Below are 16,855 nucleotides of genomic sequence, written 5' to 3' on the forward strand. Positions count from 1 at the left end.
CCAGGTGGGGTGGGCTGGGAATTCCTGCTGGGAACGCTCACTCTGCCATGCAGGAGCTGCAGCAGTGCAGTGCTGGTAGCAGGGCACAAGGAACACAATGCTGAGTGCCAGGTTTATCTCTCTCTGGGGTGCTGTAAAACCAGGATTATCAAGCATGTTACCTTAAGCAACAGGTATAGAGAAGTAAAAACCGATCCAGAGCTCTGCAGAGGGGGATGAGTGCAGTGCTGGGGGCAGACCTGAATCTCCATCTCTCCAAAGAGAAAGGAAGATTTCTCCATTTCTTCTCCAAAGAGGCAAAGAACAGGCATCCTGTGCGTTGGGTTGTGCAGCTGAGGGGTGCAGGTGGTCCACTCAAAAAATTAATCTCCAAATGGAAAAGCAATGACAGTGAAAGGGGAGAAAAAGGCTCCAGGGCAGCGCCAGGACTCTCTCAGATGCAGATAATCAGCAGATCTGAAAACTTGATCTGAAAGCTTTCAAGGGGGGTAGCAAAAGGCAGTAATGAATTGAGATTGACCCTGAGGTACACTCGGTGTTCTGCTGAGATGCATTGCAGTGTGTAGGTGAAAAACTAATGTGTTTCAAAATTATCCCTTTGCATCTGTTGGTTCCAGAGCCAGCACGTTGCAGAGCTCTCGCCCAAATATTTCAAATGCTCTGTGCCCCTGGAAATGTCCTTCAATAACCTTGACTTAAAGTGGTTTCCCCTGCCTCAGTCCCACAGAAGACCAGAACAGGAGAATCAGGAATCCCTGTGCTTGGTAATTCCAGGATGTAAAGTCAAGTGTCTTCTCTGGACATTTCCATGGATCTGAGAATGGGCTGGTGCCTGTTGTCTCTGTGCTCTGCCATGGAAATGGGCTGAATCCCCCACGGAATGCAGGGGCTGCACAGCATCGTTGGCTGCATAGCTGGGGATGAACTGTGCATTTTGTCAAATCAGTAAGGGGCAGAATTAAATTACACAGGGCAGAAAGCTTTTCTAGGCCTGAGCTGGTTTAAAACAAGGTAGTTTAGCTGAAGTTAGTGACAGGTCTTTCGATGAGGTGTTGCACTGTTCTGTGTATCAGGGAAAGAAATGTCAAATGCTTGGGGGATGTGTGTTTGGGGTGTTTGTTTTATTTTTTTCAAATTTATTATTTATACTTGCAGCTTCTGTCTGAATTCTTGATGTGGCTGAGACCTCTTAGCAATGCTGTGGAGGACGAGATTTCCCCTGTTCATTCTGTCACCCCCTGTCCTCCCTGGCACAGTTAAAGAACGCATCCCTGCATCTCACGCCAGAGAACACTGCTGACTCCTCCAGCCTGCTCCCCACATTGACACCAGCTCAGGGGGGAGCAGGGCGCACTTCAGAGGCTTCTGCAGATGTCTGGATTGCTTTTTGGTTTTGCTCTTGGAATAGCAGCGTGGCCAGGTGAGAAAAGCCGGCAGTGATGGAAGGGCTGAGTCCCCACCTCGCAGGGAAATCCGGCTGCACAGGAGCCGCGTTCCAGACCCAATCCTATAGGATCAGGCTTCTTGCAGTGTCAGGGATTTAAGACTTTTTAACTCCCCCTCCCCCGTTTTTCCTCCTGGGCTGTGTGAGCAGCTCCGGGCTCTCCCGGCATCACTCCAGTGCCAGCAGCAGCCCGTCTGACACGGCTCCTGCCAGCTCCTGCCTCCTCCCGCAGGAGCTCCGCAACTTTTGCTGCTCCACACGGCGCTGCATCCCCGGCAACGCAGAGCTCCTCCGAGCGGATCTGGGGTAAGAAGAGACTGCTTGGGAGGGAGAGGAGCTTTCCGAGCCCGGTTTAATGGAAGCTCTTTGCATGCTCTTTTAGGAGGGGAGGTATTTTAAAGAGGCTGCGGTCCTTCCTCCTGCAGGGCTGTCTCTTATGATTGATAAAAGCTTAAAAAGTGCAACTTCTGCTGTGTGCTTGCTAATTAAACTTCATTCAGTTCGTTTCCTTTCTGCCTTTTAAATTCTCCTTGGGACCGGTATGAGGGAAGCTGAATCAGCGGAGTTTTTTTTTTTTTTTCCATTCTGCTTTTTTTAAAGCAAGCCGACAAAACCAAATAAAAAATAATTATGGAAAAAAAAAAAAAAAGCCACGCATCAGAAGCGAAGCCGGCAGAAGGACTAGCGAGGAGCTGTGTTTGTGCCTGCCGGCTGGCAGGCAGGTGGATTTTCCCGGCTGCTGCTGGTGCAGTTGTGCTGCAGTCCGAGCCCCGCGCCGGCTGCGGAGCTTTGCGGGAGCGCAGCGGGACCGCGCTGCCGCTGCTGCAGCACCCGGGCACGGCAACTTCCCGCACTGCCCCCGAGTGGCACTGCCCCCGTGTCCCCGCTGCCCCCCGAGTGGCACTGCCCCCGAGTGGCACTGCCCCCGTGTCCCCGCTGCCCCCCGAGTGGCACTGCCCCCGAGTGGCACTGCTCCCGTGTCCCCGCCGCCCCCGTGTCCCTGCTGTCCCCCGTGTCCCTGCTGTCCCCATGTCCCCGCTGCCCCCCGTGTCCCTGCTGTCCCCGTGTCCCCGGGGGAATGCGGCGCTGCCGCTTTAAGGGTGCGGAGGTGCCCGGGCGCTGCTCCTCCGGGGCATCCGCAGAGCAGCATCCTCGGCCAGGGATTCCCTTCCCCTCCCGAGCCTCCTCCCGCACTCGGCGCTTTGCAGCCCCGAATGGTTCCTTCCCTTTCCTCCCGCATTTCCGAGCCGCGGCTTTAAAATGTGTCTGGAAATGTCCACGCTGGGAGCTGAGCTCCAGCAGCCTCCTCCCAAAATCGCGTGTCCTTGTACCTGCTGAGCCGAGCTCGGGAAGTGCGCTGGTGAATCCCAGAACAGCGGCTCATGACCTCCGGGCGCTGCTGCCTTCCTACAGTCGTCCCAAGTTGAATTTGCATGGGGATGTGTCAGCACAGCCTCCTACTGCAGAAGTTTCACTTGCATTTTCTGGAGGCATGTGCAGTCTGATTTATTAATGGCGCAAGGACTGGCTGGTTAATTTTAACTATAAAGTAAAAAAAAAAAATTCACTTTGACATAAATATCTGCTAGCAACTTGCATTTTCCTAGTGTAAAAATATCTATTAATTGAAATGTAGCTTCTTAGCAATTCCAGAGTCTTGGGAACTGTATGGGGCAAGGGGGAAAAAATGCAGTTTGAGCAATTATCAATTCTGTTGCAATAGCAGTGAAGTCAGCTGTGCTGAACTCCCTGCAGATCTGGGTTTGATATTCCGTGTCTGGGGGAGGCTGCTCAGCAGTCAGTGCTCACAGCACACCCCGAGCCAGAGCCTCGCTGCAGCCTGCAGCTGATGCTGATGACATTAGCAGCATCTGAAATGACCAAATATTTGACTTCCCTGTTCCAGTGATGTCTCCTGACACCAGCAAGGGTGTTCTGGTCCCCGCTGAGGCTGAGGCAATTACTGGAGTCTGCCACTCTGTTTGAGAGTAGCAGTGCATGTTTACCCTGATTAGATCTGTAATTGGGGTGGGCTTTTGTCCTGTGCTTGCACAAGGACTGAGAAAATTCCCTGGGATCTGTAGGAAAGGTGAGTGCTGTCCCCAGCACAGAGGAGCTGGCACTGGAGTGTGATCTCTCAAGGTCACAGTGCCAGCTGATGGCAGAGACAAGCCCTGGGCACCCTCAGCTGCTCCTTTACATTCCCCAAAACTTTCAGATCCTCCCACAGAGATGTCTCTGGCCCCCAGTCATGGAGGCACAAGGGGAGTCAGTTGTAAGGCCAAACCCCAGAATTTTGTGTGATTTAATGCAGACTTCATGCAGCACACTCACACCCTGTTACTTCTGATCCTTACATCATCATCTCAACGAGCAAGGAGGCTCAAACTCATTTGTACAGTACTTATGCATTAGTTTGTGGCGTTCATGGAGAACTCTCTAATTGTTAGAACAGGAGCAAAGGAAAAGTAACTGAGCTAAGAGCAGGCTTGGTTTGTAAATCACCGAGGGGCAATGAACACCAGGGTGCTCCTACATCTGGGTGTGTGGAAAGGTTCTCAGCATAAAGAAATATCAGTCTCTGCCTTAGGGAAGAAACACACAACTGCTGTAGAGCTGAACAGAGCAGACTCCCCAGAGGTGGTACGAGAGGGACAAGCTGCTGATTCCCCGGGCTCTGCTCTCCAGAAGTGGGCACACAGCCTCTCGTGTCTCCCCACAAACCTGGTGATGGCTGTCCAGCAGAGGGAAAATAAGAATTATTGTAGAGGGTGAGACTGAGACAAATCAGAGAGCTGAGGGCTTCAGCTGGAAGCCCCTGTGTTGAAGTGTCTCTGGCCTGTTACAGGGTGATGTGTAACTGGTGCCCTGCTGCTGGAGGGAATTCATGGCACAGACCCCTCCAGTGCTGAGCCGTGGCAGGGAGGGTCCCAAAAGACAAAATAACACCAGAGTGCAAAGGGAGGGAGGGTTCACTTCCTGCCATTTCTCCTCTTACAGCCTCTGGTGCTCCAGCAGCTCTTGCTTTGCACGCCTGGGAAGGCGCCCTCAGCACTAAAATTAAATCTTAGCAGGAATTCACAGCCCCTCCAGTGCCACCTGAAACTCCTGTGCTATGCCTGCAGCAGCCCAGAGAGATCCAGGCAGTGTGAGCACATCCCCAGCCAGGTTCTGAGCATCCTGAGTGCCTCTGACACCTCCCAGAGAGATCCAGGCAGTGTGAGAACATCCCCAGTCAGGTTCTGAGCATCCTGAGTGGAGACCAGTGCCTCTGACAACTCCCAGATAGATCCCAGCCAGGTTCTGAGCATCCTGAGTGCCTCTGACACCTCCCAGAGAGATCCAGGCAGTGTGAGAACATCCCCAGTCAGGTTCTGAGCATCCTGAGTGGAGATCCAGTGCCTCTGACAACTCCCAGATAGATCCCAGCCAGGTTCTGAGCATCCTGAGTGCCTCTGACACCTCCCAGAGAGATCCAGGCAGTGTGAGAACATCCCCAGTCAGGTTCTGAGCATCCTGAGTGGAGATCCAGTGCCTCTGACAACTCCCAGATAGATCCCAGCCAGGTTCTGAGCATCCTGAGTGCCTCTGACACCTCCCAGAGAGATCCAGGCAGTGTGAGCCCAACCCCAGCCAGGTTCTGAGCCTCCTGAGTGCAGACTCAGCGCCTCTGACACCTCACTGTGCTGTGCCTGATGAAAGGCCATATTTCAGCTGATTCCTTCCTCCAATGCCAGACTGGTCTGGAGAGCAGGGATCCTTTCCTGGCTGCCATAGTGAATTTTAGAGTGAGTTTTAGCATTTTGGGCTGCCTGGGGTATTTGCTCCTGCTGGAGTCTTTCCCTTTAATGAGAGTGTCCTGAGAAAGTAGTAGCTTTATGAAATGTGAGGAGTTTATTCCTGGTGCTGATGAGCTTGCACAGACAGATGCCATCTGAAACCCTCTGGTTACAGCAGCGCTGCTGCCCGAGCCTCAGACAGCTCTGCTTCACCACATGTTTAAGGAGTGGGACTTAAATTGTGCTTTGCTTGTTGCTACTTGACTTTTGAGCTCTGTTTCCAGGGGCTGGTACAGAAATGTTTCTGGAGGACTGGGGCAAGTGGCAGCATGTATTTTTGGAGAAGGTCACGGGTCCTGTCCCCACTGCAAAGGGCAGAGAGCCACAAAATATCTGGGTATTTGTGTGAGCTCTGTGGTGCTGCTCAGGCAGGGCAGGGCAGCAGCAGGCTCTGAGCTGGGCTGCAGGGATGGAGCTCCTTTCCAGGCTCGTTTTGCTCCTTATTCCCTCCCTTAATTTACGACAGACTCTGTGGGTATTGAGCAGCACTGCAGCAAACCCACGTGCTCCAAGTTTCTTTCTTCCAGGAGCTCTGCTGTTATCAGGAGTGAGAAACACGGGAGTGCTGTGAGGAAGGGTCTGCTCTGCACAGTGGGATTTCAGAATTGCTGCTGGACCCCGGTGCAGGGTCCCTGGCGATGCCTGCTCCTGGGAGGGATTGGGAAGATGCTCTTTTCCTTCCTTTTCAATGGAAAGCTCACTTTCCTGCAGACCTGGAACCCTCAGGCTGGGGCAAGGAGAGGGGCTGGTTCTTGCAAAACCTCTGCAGGTTCTTCCAGCTGGCTTTTCCCTGCAGAACTGGGGTGATCAGGAGTGCAGGGGCTGGCAGCTCCTTGGCTCAATGCTGTGATGCACCAAGGTATTAAAAACCCTCCCCAGCTGCTGGAAATTGCTTTCTGCCCATCCCCGTCTGACACGTGAACACAAGAATTCCCATGTGCTGGGAATCCTAATGTTTCCTTCTCCCACCTCTGTGCCTGGGTGTAAATGTCCTTAGGATGTAGTTTTTTCCAGCTCATCCTTCAGAATTTCTAATTATGCCGGGGAGCTGAGCTGCAGTGGGGCTGCCATCCATCCGGCTGCCCTCGTGCCTCTCCCTGCTGCCCAGACAACTGAGCTTTGGAGGAGGGACAGTCCCTGCTGCTGAGGGAGGGACAGCTACAACTTGGCAAATCTCAAAGAGTTTTCATTTGCGTCAATATTCTGCAGCAAATAACTTTGCACATTTGTAAACAGAGGGCAAACTCACCACGTTTTCAGAGCTTTCTTGGGGTGAATTGGAAGTCCTCTGCTCTTGTCTGACGGAACAAAATTCAGGGAGGGATGTGCTTGTCGAAGATGCCTTTCACTTGGGTTAGCAGCAGAAATTGTGTTGAATTCCTGTGGAAACAAAATAAGGTCCCTGCCCTAGAAAAGTCACAGACAACACAGACAAGAGCTTATTCAAGAAAAGCATGGAAATGGCCTTGGACTGTCTGTTGACCTTGAGCTGTTGGTGAGATTTTTGGTGGATTGTGACTGAGCACCACTCATGAGCCCTTTGCCAGTCGTGTCCTTCAGGCAGGCCTGGCTGGTTGGCACCATTTGATTAAAGATGGGAAGTGATGGGAGAGCCACTGTCCACTCTGAAGGTGACTGGGCAGGGCAGGGAGGAGGCTGTGGCTGAGCTCAGGAGCTGTGTCTGGAGCTCCCAGGCCCTGGAATGTTCCCCACAGCCCCATGTCCCAGGGGACACCCGGGTGTGCCTTCCCTCGGCAGTGAGCGCACGGCTCCTGGCAGCACTCCCTGTGCCAATGCAGAGCCACACCGAGCAGGTGACTGCCCTGTGTGCCCTGCAGGGGTGTTTGACACCCAGGAGCACCCCTGAGCTGCTCGAGGCCAGCAGGGGCCTCAAGGAAATGTCAGGGCAGGAGAAAGTGGGCACAGGAGGCTGGGGAGCAGCCTGGACTGGAGGTGTGTGAGGAGCCACACCTGGGGCTGGGCACCAGGAGATGTCCTGGGGTGTCCTGGGGATGCTCGGGGCAGAGGGGCAGTGCCAGGGTGGCACAGGGAGGGTGGCACAGGGAGGGTGGCAGTGCCAGGGTGGCACAGGGAGGGTGGCACAGGGAGGGTGGCACAGGGAGGGTGGCAGCGCCAGGGTGGCACAGGGAGGGTGGCACAGGGAGGGGTGGCAGGGTGCACAGGGGTGCACAGGGAGGCTGGCACAGGGAGGGTGGCACAGGGAGGGTGCACAGGGAGGCTGGCACAGGGAGGCTGGCACACCCCCAGCCAGGTTCTGAGCATCCTGAGTGCAGACTCAGTGCACTGCGCTGTGCCTGATGAAAGGCCATATTTCAGCTGATTCCTTCCTCCAATGCCAGTCTCTGGTCTGGAAAGCAGGGATCCTTTCCTGGCTGCCATAGTGAATTTTAGAGTGAGTTTTAGCATTTTGGGAAGGGTGGCAGTGCCAGAGTGGCACAGGGAGGGTGGCACAGGGAGGTGGCACAGGGAGGTGGCACAGGGAGGGTGGCACAGGGAGGTGGCACAGGGAGGTGGCACAGGGAGGTGGCACAGGAGCAGAGCCCAGGCTGCTCCTGGAGCTCCGAGCGGGCTGGGGCAAACCGGAGCTGCTCCTCCTCGGGGGCTCGGTGCTGCCCGGCCCTGCCTCGGGACCCGGTGTCCGGTTACCGAGCATCAGTGTCCGGTTACCGAGCACCAGCTCGGTGCCCGGGACGGGCCAGAGCGGAACACTCCGTGGTTTGCTGGCACAACACCCGCTCTGCGATGCACTGCAGCAGAGCCCCGTGTGAAGCCTCCTCAGCAGAAAGGACATTGCAGGGGAGGGAGGGGGACCATGCACGCCCAGGACGCAGAGATGCTGCTGCTGCTGCTGCTGCTGCAGGGCTGTGGCAGCCAAGGCTGGCCCGGGCTGCCTCCCTGCAGCCATTTAGGGATGGAGCTGGCCAAGGCCATTGCCCGTGCCCGTGGGTGGAGGCAGTGTCCTTCCCCTGCATGTCCTTCAGGTGCAGCAGGGACAGGGCCGTGCTGGGGTGTCCCCAGGGGAGCCATCCAGGAGCTGCCAGGCCCAGGAGCAGCTCCAGGAGGTGCAGGAGCCTGGCTGAGGAGCCACCACTGCAGCTCTGCTCTGCAGTGGCCTCGGGCAGGCTGCTCCAGCCTTGGGGACACAAGGGACAATGCAGCACCCCGTGGAGCAGCAGGGATGGGGGAAGGAGGCTGAGGAGAAGGAGAAGCCTGCTGCTGATGCAGTGCAGGGGATCCTCGGCTCGGTGCTGCAGCGTGGGCAGGGCACCCTGCCTGTCCTGCAGGGCAAGGCTGAGATCAGGGCTGGTTCTTGCATTCATCTCCTGGGGGCTGGAGCTCTTCCCTTGGAATGGCCCCCAACTGATTCCCTGTTGGAGCTGACAGCAAAAAGCTCCATTTGCTTAAACTGATGCACCAGAGACCCTTTGGTTCCAACTCTCAGCCAGAGCTTCCCCCAGGTACCACTGAAGGGACTGTCCCACCTGGCCCCCTGTCACCCCCTGGGTGCCTGCAGGGCTGGGGGATGTCTCTCCAGCTTGGAGGAGGCCAGGAGATGTCACTGCCAGGACAAGGGGTCCCCTCTGCCTGGCTCCCAGCAGAGGGAAGCAGCAGCTCACCAACCTGCAGCCCTGAGTTCCTCCAGCCTTGGTGTCACTGGAACAACCAAACAAACCACAGAGCACCTGCCCAGGTAAAGATTGACTTCTCTGGCTGCTGGACAGTCAAACTTGTGAGCAGCAGGGAATTGCTCCCTGTAACTGCACCAGCTAATCCCACCTGCAAGCTCTGCCCTTCAGCTCAGGTGCTGTTCTTAGTTCAGTCCCTGCTGGATCCCGGGCAGAGCAAACGCTGAGCCTTGGTCTGTGCCTCTGGACTGATTAGTGGGATGAGTGAATTGGGAAGGATCTTCCCTTTATCCCCATTGTGCAGGAGGATAATGAAGACCCTGCTTTTCTGGGGGAAACGAGTCCAGGCTGGTGGAAATGCTCAGAAAGTGGTGGGAGTGCAGATGGGTGAACTTGATGAACTGCAGCTGGCCCTAACTCAGCCCGAGGGAGCAAACGGAATGACTTCAGCTTCTTGTGACTCCTTGCTCTTGTGACCTTAGCCCAAAAGTCTCTCTTTTCTCCTTTTGCCTCTTTTTGATCTGAAACTGGGTCTCCAGCTTGCTGCTCTCCATTTTTCCCATCAGCTAATTGGCAGAATCCCCGTGCCAGGCAGGCCCTGCTCCTGTGGCTGAGTGTGACACTGTGACCTGTGGCTGAGTGTGACACTGTGACCTGTGGCTGAGTGTGACACTGTGGCCCTGCAGAGGAGGGACACAGCCCAGCAGGACATCAGCAGCAGCCCTGTTTGCTACAGGACTAATGTGGCTGCCATGCCCCCAGCAGCATTTCCCCCCTGAGACTACAGGAACAGGTTTTTCCATTGCACAAAAGAAGCAGAAAATCTGTTTAAGTCTCTCTGCTTTGGGCTTTTGCAGCCCAGTGGAATTCAGTGTCAGCCCCTCAGTGCTCCAAGCCTTTCTAACAGGGCAGCAGCAAGATGTGCCAAGTGTTGAGATGGACCTGCACCTGCCAGCTGAGCCTTCCTGAGGAATAAAGCCCCTCCTCTTGCAAGTGGTACATGTCTGAGCAGGACCAGAGCACCAGAGGGAGGAGGGCACCCACAGGAGTGTGAGCAGCCTGATGTTTCACTGGGAGCACACTCATGCCTGGAACATCATCCCTGGCTCTGTGCATGAGCTGGTTCAGGTCCTTGTGCTCACCCTTCTGTTTGCTGCTCCTGCAGAAGGGGAAATGTCCACAGGCTGCTCTACCTGCAGTGCTCTGGGAAAGCTTTTGCAGGGATCCTGGGGCTCCCTGATCCTGCCACTCTGCTCTGTTCACACCTGTGCAGCTGCAGACACTCTGTGCCATCTCATCATGCGTGATTTGCCTCTACAAGGTGTGTGTGCAGCCGTGCATGGCTGCAGCAGAGGTGCCAGAGGGATCTGCAGGGCAGCTGAGCAGGGCTGCACCTGCACCTGAGGTTTCCAGTCAGCAGAATCCTGACAACTCGTGTTCCTGGAGCAGCTTGAGGAGTTCTCCTGTGCTGCTGCTCCAGCTCAGCTGTAAATGTCCCCAGTGGCCGGCCCCTGTCCCCTCTCTGCTGTCAGCAGAGCAGCAGGAGCAGCTGCAGGGGAGGCAGTGCCGGGCTCAGGCTCCAGTGGGGTGGATCACTCTGGAGAGTGAAGCAGGTGCCTTCACCTCCCTCCACAGCCTGCACTTCTAACAGCCAGTGCTGGGGAGAGGGGGAGCCTTTTGGGAGAGGGGCTTCATGGCCTGGCAGAGGAAATCCTCCAGAGCCTGTGGGGTGAGTTTGGGGTGGCTGCTCCAGCCCTGGGTCCTGCACCCAGGGTGTTCTGCTGCAGGATGGATGGATGGATGGATGGATGGATGGATGGATGGATGGATGGATGGATGATTCATGGATGGATGGATGGATGGATGGATGGATGGATGGATCCCAGATCCCAGCTCCCTTTCCCAGCTCCTGGAGCCTCTGAGCAGATTGCAAACTTGAGGGTGACATCCCTTTGCCAGGACTCCTGCATTCCTCCTGCTCATGTGGTCTTCCTCAGTGGAACACTGGATTCAGCCCTGGCACCATGTGTGGCACTTCAGGGTGTCTGAGCTCCGCTGGCCCCGGAGCTGGGGCAGGAATCAATCCTGTTCAGTGACAGGAATCCCGTGCTGTGGCCGGAGCTGCTCCGTGTCCGTGTCCGTGTCCGTGTCCGTGTCCGTGCCCGTGCCCGTGCCCGTGTCCGTGTCCGTGCCCGTGTCCGTGTCCGTGTCCGTGTCCGTGTTGTCGTGTGTACCCATTCGCGTGTCGTGTCGTGTCGTCCGTTCGTCGTGTCCGTGCCCGTGTCCGTGCCCGTGCCCGTGTCCGTGTCCGTGCCCGTGTCCCCGCAATCCCCGCAATCCCCGCGGGGCTGGCGCTGCCTCCGGCCGGGCAGGGCTCAGGAAGAGCCTTCCCCGGGGCTTGTCCGGGCTTGTCCGGGCCTGAGCCCGCCTCTGGCTCCGTGCGTGCGGCCGCCCCGAGCCCCGGGACAGCCGCGGCCGAGGAGCCGAGCCCCGGTGCCTGCCCCGAGGTACGTGCCCCGAGCCCAGGCAAGGTCCGAGCCCCTGCTAGTCTGTCGTGTCGGGGTAAGGAAAGTTTCCTTCTCCTTTCTCTCCCCTTCCTCTTCTGCCGCCCTTTTCCTTCAATCCCCTCGTGCAGAAATGCAGGCTGGATTTGGGGATGCTGGTCCGGATTTGGGGGATGCTGGTCCGGGTTTGGGGATACTGTTCTGGTTTTGGGGATGCTGGTCCGGTTTGGGGGATGCCGGTCTGGGTTTGGGGATGCTGGTCCAGATTTGGGGATGCTGGTCCAGATTTGGGGATGCTGGTCCGGATTTGGGGATGCTGGTCTGGGTTTGGGGACGCTGATCTGGATTTGGGGATGCTGGTCTGGATTTGGGGATGCTGGTCCGGATTTGGGGATGCTGTTCTGGTTTTGGGGATGCTAGTCTGGATTTGGGGGATCCCAGAAAGCGGTTGCACGCTGGTTTTGGGGATGCTGGTCTGGTTTTGGGGATTCTGGTCCGGATTTGGGGATGCTGATCCAGATTTGGGGATGCTGGTCTGGTTTTGGGGATGCTGGTCCGGTTTTGGGGATGCTGGTCTGGTTTTTGGGGACCCCAGGAAGCAGCAGCACCCAAAGAGCAGCAGGGTGCTCACACGGAGTGTGTGGAGCTGCACAGGCTGGAGGCTGCAGACCTGGGAGCAGGGAGGGATCCCCAGGAGCAGGGTGAGCCCAGGCCCCCGGATTGGTGTGGAATTGGGCTCTCCGTGATGCATTGTCATGTCAGGTGTTTACAGGGGGAACATAAACCTGGGTGTTTCCTTCTCCCAGAGGAGCTGGCTGCTGTCCCCTCCCCTGCCACACTTGGCACAAGCTGTCCTGTCCAGCCTGTCCCCAGCGCTGCTACCTGGCTCAGTGTGGTGCCTCCAGTTCCCTTTGTGCTGGAAATTACAAATAACACAGCTCCAGTGCTCACCTGGGGCAGGAAAGCTCTGCTTTGCCTTTATTCTGACAACAGGCCCACCCGTGCTTTATATCTGATATAAAATGCATTCATTTGTAAGCAGCCTGCCTCTCATCTGCACAGTCAGTTTGATAATTTATTAGCTGTGTATATGCCAGGGTATTTTGGAGTTCCCAAAAGCAGTCAGCTTTGTAGGCAGGTCTGTGTTCCCTTGTGTTTTGAGGGTAAAGATTACCACCAGTAATCTTCTAGGAACTGGTACAGATCACTTCTTAATGCAAACGGAGAGAAGTTAACAACACATGAGCCATTGTTTTGTTTCCAAAGAGAGACTCAGCTGAAGGGGCTTATACAAGAGTGGGGATCTAATTCAGCTTTCAGGTTTATATATTTCTTTTTGTTTTCATTTGAATACATTGTGGGAGAAGTGACCAGGCATTCAACCTATGCCCAGCCTGCCTGGAGCAGCCTTCCCTCTGAAAAAAGAATCCTGCACCCAGTGGACCAGAGGAGGCTTTGGTAAGAGGAATTAGAGTTTAAAAATTGAGGAATTAGAGTTTAAAAAGTTCCTGCGGATGTTCCCCCTGGTGATGCAAGGCTGCTGCTGCTGCTGCACCTCCACAGGGGAAGCAGCTGAGGTGCAGGACTCTCTCCTTGTCTGCAGTGTTGCAGTGCACTCCTGGGGAGCTGTAAATGCACCTCCCAGGGGTGATAAATGCATCTCCCGGGGGTGATAAATGCACCTCCCAGATCCTTTCTGTTAGGGAGGTGCAGCCAGGGTCGGGCTGGGGGGAAGGTGTGGGAGCACCTGAGGGTAACAAAGGTAAAATCAGGTGGGTCTGGCCTTGGAAGAAAGGAGAGAGGCATGTCCAGGGGTTCTCCAGAGATCCCTCAGAGCCCTGATGAATGGGGAGGCTGAGTCTAACAAGGTAACAGAGATGCTGTGGCAGTAAAATCTCTGCTGTGGGTGAGCCTGCAGCATCCTGTGTCCCAGCAGAGGATCTGGGGGCCGGGGCAGGAACATCCTGACTTGGATAAACTTGTTTTTCCAGGCCCACCTCGGGTATAAGCCCCAGATTCCTGTTTGGGCTGACAAGCTGGAGCAGGGGTGGGATGCTGAGAGCCCAGCCTGGCTGCTGAGCCCAGCCTGCCCTGGCTGCTGAGCCCAGCCTAAGTGCGCAGCGCTGGGTTAATGAGTCACAGCTCTCCCTGGCTGCAGCAACCTGGACTCTGCCCAGGCTGTGTGAGCTCCTGAGTCAGCAGAATGCCTCAGCCTGCTGTCCTCAGGCTGTCCTGGCTCTGCAGAGCCGGGCTGGCAGGAGCAGGGGCAGCTTTGCTTGCAGGAGCATCCCTGCAGCCAGGCCGGGCTGGGCTCTGCTCGCAGCCCAGCGCTGCAGGGTGGTGCTGTCTGCGCCACAATTAACAGCTCTGGCAATTCACAGCTCTGCTCAGCTGCTGGTGGAGCTGAGAGCACCTCAAAGACCCTCTCCAGGGCAGTGTGGGCAGCACTGGTGTGTGTGGTGCCTGGCAAGGGAGCACAGAGCTGCTCTGGCAGAACATTTTGGCTCCTGCTGGAGCCTTTGGGCTCAGTGTGTTTCATCTGAGCTGGCTGAGATCCAGGGAGGGAGTGGTGTAGAGGGAAGGGATCATGCACTAAGCCCGTGGACCAAGGTGTGAAACACATTCTGGGTGGCACAAAGGTGCTCCTGTGGGACAGGGCTGCTTTCAGAGCCCTGCAGCCAGAGCTTAGGATGTGTCTGCTGGACACCTCTGATCTCACTCGGGAGAGAAGAGGGTGGAAAAAAGTGAGGAGAGCCCTGTTACTCGTTGTTACTGCCAGGGGAAGAACAGAATTTCCTAGAAGGTGGAAAGCAGAGCGTGGGGTTTCTGTTCTCAGCACCTGTGGCTCAGGGCAAAGGTGTTGCCCCATTTCCCCAGGTGTTGCCCCATTTATTTCCAGCCTGGGAGTGGTGGCAGGGCTGGGAGGAGCCACAGCCCCAGCAGAGGGTGGGACTGCCCCGGAGTTCAGGTGCCGGCAGCTCCCGGAGCCTCTGCTGCTCTGCCTGCCCCGGCGCAGCCTGCAGCAGGAGCCTGGCACCACCTGGAGCCAGGTGCGCTCACCTGGGCCTGCCCACGGAGCCGAGGGAGCTGGAGCAGCTCCTGGCACTGCCCTGCAGGGCCCTGGTAAACCTCTGTCCTCTCCGGGGAGCGTCTGTGCATCTCTTGGGGGGAGATCTGTGCTTGGTTAAGGTGTTAAGCTGGTGTCTCGTATCTGGGGAGTTGGGAGGCTGTGGGGAGCTTGGAGGAGAAGGAAGCAATGGGAAAAATGCCACAATAGCAGGGCTCAATGAGCATTGCCAGGAGTCACAGCCCAGAGCCATTTGCTGGACGATTTGGTGGGATATTGCAGGAGAGGGTGGGATAATAGAGCACTAACCTGAGAGTAAAGTCAGAGTAAACTCCCCTTGTGACAGCAGGAGGAAGGCACAGTGCTGGGAATGGGCTGAAACAAATGGGCTTGATTAAATGAGCTTGTGGTATCACATATTGCTGTGCTGACAAAGGGATTGCTGCAGGTCTTACCTGACAGGACCTTTTACCTTTCTTGGAATGCAGAATTTCTGTAACAGGAGAGATTTTCCGCCTCCCACACCCCTCAGCTTGTTGTTTTATGGTGACAATTTCTTCCTGGGCTAATTCACTGTTACCTGATCCACCAAACAGCTTTTTCCTGCTGCTTTGTCACCCCCACAGTGAGGTTTAGCAGGATCTTCCAGCCACCTTCCCCCCACATGGGGCAGTTGCTGTGATTTCTGCAGGCTGGGGGGCTCTCTCCAGGTAAAGCACCCCAACAGTCAGTGGGAGGTGAAACAGGTCATGTGTTCTCTTTTCTCTAAGGAGAAAATTGGCATTTTGGGGCAAATGGAGCCCTTAAATGGAAAATTCAGCAAATTGTAAACTTTGAGTGGCACCTCTTTGAACTGTGCTTGTGAATTTATTTTTCTATTTTCCTTAAGCACCAGCGATTCTTATAGGTAGCAAGCAGCAGAGGGGAGCTAAAATGGTTTGAAAAATTTAAAAGCAGGGTCATTTTCTTGCTGCAAAGATATTCCCCAAAACATCTTTCCCTTGCCCTGTCATTTTTAGTGGTTTTTAGTGGCTCAAAGGAAAGTTTTACAGTTCCCAAAGCAGCAATTCTGCAGCCCTGTCTGTCCCCCGAGGAGGATGAGGGATGAAGCAGGATCTTCCTCTTCTGTGCCAGGCTGTTTTGCTCTCCTATGGCTGTGCTTGTCCCTGACCTGTTAATTGCCTTTGAGATAGTCAGGGTTGTGCTGGTCCTGATGGGAAATGCTGGAGGGATGGCGAGGTCACTGTTTAACCAAGAAGCTCCCTCAGAGTGGGGCAGGACAGGCAGGTGGGGGCTCTTGTCAGGTCCTGATCTTTGAGAATTGTTTGCTTTCCTCCTCAGGGTGAAAGGGTCCCAGCCAAGAAGTGATTTTTGGTTACCTGGTGCAGCCTCCTGGGGATGGAGCCCTGGCAGTGCCTGGTGGGTGTCTCTGGGGGGTTGGATGGGCAGAGGAAATTGAATTTCACTGAGAGCAAACGAGAGCCCAGAGCCTCAGCTCCCTCTGCCTTGCTGTCTGCACACAGAGCAGATCCTGGAGCCTTTGGAATTTGAAACTGGGTGCACTGGGAGGGGGATGGAGGCTGTGGAGGTGAGGTGTGCCAGGGGCTGCTCCTGAGCAGCACCTTTGCTCTCAGGTGTTGCACAAGAGGCCCTTGGGCAATCCCTCACTGCTCCTGAGCCTCTGGGGAGAGGGGAGACAGCTCCTTTGTCCTGCAGGCTCTCTTCTCACACGGTCCTGTGTTTCCAGGAGCTGAGGAATGCTGGATCACCCCAGAGCTTGTGCAGCCCAGGCTGCTGCAGTGTGTGACAGCAGAGTCCCTGGACAGGTGAGCGTTGGTGCCTCTCTCCTTGGTGTCCCAGTGAATTCTCTTTCTGCCCAGCCCGTGCCCCCTGTGCAGTACAGGGAGCGCGCCAACACTTTAAACAGGTTTGTATCTTGAGCTATTCAGCATTTGGAAATACTTCATTGTTCCAGTGTCTCGCCTGAACGGTGGTGTGGGAGACTTGGGAGCTCTTGAGACAAATACAGATTACAGACAAGCCAGCTGTGTTTATCTTGTTAATATTGGTGATTTTTAGAGGCCCTAACCAAGGGCTGGGGCTAAGGGGCAGGACAACTGTTGATTTATGAGTTTCTTCTCCCTTGAAAGCTTTTCCTTCAGTGCTGCTGCAGCTGCTCCCCTGACTCTGTGTTTGTCCCCAGCCCCTGGCCCGGTGTGAGTGAGAAGACAGGAGGATTCACCCACCTGCCCCAGCTCCCTGGTGCCAGCTGTGAGTGTTTCTTTGGCAGTGTCTTAGCTGGTTGTTGTGAGCAATAGTCAAGGAAGCAATCAGCAAGTATACTGCCCTAGAAG

Source organism: Camarhynchus parvulus, chromosome 21 (assembly GCF_901933205.1).
Source record: "Camarhynchus parvulus chromosome 21, STF_HiC, whole genome shotgun sequence".
Lineage (NCBI taxonomy): Eukaryota > Metazoa > Chordata > Aves > Passeriformes > Thraupidae > Camarhynchus > Camarhynchus parvulus.